Source organism: Myotis brandtii, unplaced genomic scaffold, assembly GCF_000412655.1.
Source record: "Myotis brandtii unplaced genomic scaffold, ASM41265v1 scaffold187, whole genome shotgun sequence".
Lineage (NCBI taxonomy): Eukaryota > Metazoa > Chordata > Mammalia > Chiroptera > Vespertilionidae > Myotis > Myotis brandtii.
Window position 1 is genome coordinate 6,409,233 of NW_005356944.1, and position 2,417 is coordinate 6,411,649.

Genomic DNA, 2,417 nt, shown 5'->3' on the forward strand with positions numbered 1-2,417 from the left:
CGTGGAGAGAAGAGGATGGCTTCCCGTGGGTTGAGCCAGGAAAGTTTCCATATACCTGAAACTCTAATGCCAGTGGTGGCTTCAACAGGAAAGGAGACAAAAGGGACAGAACCCAATATTTGTTTGCTTCTCACCATTGAAGTTGAATTCTTGTCCTGCCAGTTCTACCGGCTGTTGTCACTATTCAAAAAAGGAAGGAAGGAAAGAAAGAAAGAAAGAAAGAAAGAAAGAAAGAAAGAAAGAAAGAAGGAAGGAAGGAAGGAAGGAAGAAAGGAAGGAAGGAAGGAAGGAAGGAAGGAAGGAAGGAAGGAAGAGATAGGCAGCAGCATTGTCACTATAAACAAGACTGCATTTCCCTACCTGCCTCTCTCCGCTGGCATTAACAGACACTGGAAGCTGGTAAATACATTGCCTAATTAATTTAAAATACAACTTCTGAGAGACAACCCCTAATTGTTCAAAGTGCTTTGATTAGGGCATAAAGATAATCGCAGAATTAAGTCATAATAAGGAAACTGGTGCACAAAATGAAATGTGTGGCTCCCTTTCCCTGCTGAGAGCTCCTGGCTGCATTTATTCATTTATTTATTAACCAAATATTTAATGAGCACCTACTACCCTGTTCCTGCTTGTAAGGTCGAACATTCTGCATATAGGTGGCTTTTTTTTTTCCTGCTTTTCCCAAGAATTACTCTTTGTGTGCATGAGTGTGTGTGTGTGTGTGTGTGTGTGTGTACAGTTTACATTCTGAGATGCAATCAGGATGCCAGGGCAGGGAAGACTGAAGGAAACAGGCAGGGAGAGACATTTTTTATGCATGACACAGAGCACGGAGCCCTTCTATCAACACCTTGCCTTAAGTGCACTGCATTAGGCATTCCGTCTGACAATTAGGCATTCCGTTGGAGATATACAGTCTTATCCCCTCCCCCACCTTCCAACTGGAAACCTGACATTGCTTCACATCCAGTGTTTAATTTCCCATTGTTTGAAATGAAATGGTATGTAAAGTATGCGTTGCCATGGAGGCAAAACCCAACCCTGCATAGAGGATTCTGAAGCCGGTAACTTGGGATCTGCCCAGGTGGCCAGGTGCTGACTAAGGCAAAGCAAGAGCTGACCCTCCCAAAAGACGCTTCCGGCGGCAAGTTCTCCAGTTGCAGGGGTGCCTGGCAGATTCGCCAGCACCAGACTCTGTCTTCTGCCTGGAGGGAATGTGACTGCTCCATTTTTGCCTGTGTTTCCGGGGGTTCAGGTCCTTATCTGGAAGCTTCTCTGAAAATGTTCTGGAGCAGTGATACCTGAGGGATGAAACCATGGGAGCTTAATCTGCACACAACACTTGAGGCTGGGCCGTCCGCGTTCAGTCCACTCCTCGGTGTGTACCCAGTGGAAATGCACGCCTGTCTTCACAAAAGGCTCACACTAGCATGTTCTCAATAACCCCCAACTGGAAGCCGCCCAGATGCACAGCGTTCCAATGGAAGCCAGCACAGCGGAATACTAAGCAGCATGAGGCTGGACGAACCATCACTACACAGTGCGATGACTCTCAGAAGAGATGTGAGGGAGGGAAGCCAGACCCGAAAGGGGACCTAGTGCATGATTCTATTTATACACAACTTCAAAGTCTGCAAAACTCATCAGTGGGGACAGCAGTCAGCCTGGTGGCTGCCTTTTGGGAGAAAAGAAGGGAACTTGGTTGGCAGCAGATACAAGGAGGAGTTCTGCGGGGTCCTGGCAACATTCCAGTTTTGGACTAGGTGGTGATTTTGTCTTTTTGTTTGTTTATGTCATATATTTCACACAAAAATAAAACATTTTTTAAAAAAACACCTTAAGGGTGGCCTTGAGGCAGGCAAGGGCAATTAGTTGTCTTGTCTCTGTTAGAACCTGCGGTCTCCTTAGGGTCACCTCAGGGAAGCATGAGAGGTAAGTCAAGGCAGTCAGCACAGGGCAGGAGCAAGGCTAGCCCTTCTGCTCCCACCCGAAGAGGTGCCTCAGTCCAGATGATGAGTCAGGCGGGAGCACTGCCTCAATTTCCCTAAGATGCGTGATCTTTTGGAAGATAAGAATGCACACTGGCCAGTGGTTAACTTCTTTCTTAAATCATTTTAACAATCAATATAAGAGGCCCTTCCCCTCTGAACAAACACACACACACACACTTTTATATCTTTCAGATGCAGCTGTGCCTAGCTGTTGATGACCAGAATGCAATGTGTCAGTGAAATGGGCAGCACTTCTCCTTTTTTTAGGGGTACATAAAATAATAGTGGGCCTCAGACTTAGAAAAGCACAGTCCATCTCTTGTACAGTGAGATGCTTTGCTTAACGCTCTCTGCCTCCCAGAGGAGAAGCCAGGCACTGGATTTTGCATGGTTTCAGGCTCACTTGGAAGGCTGGAGAGAAGACAT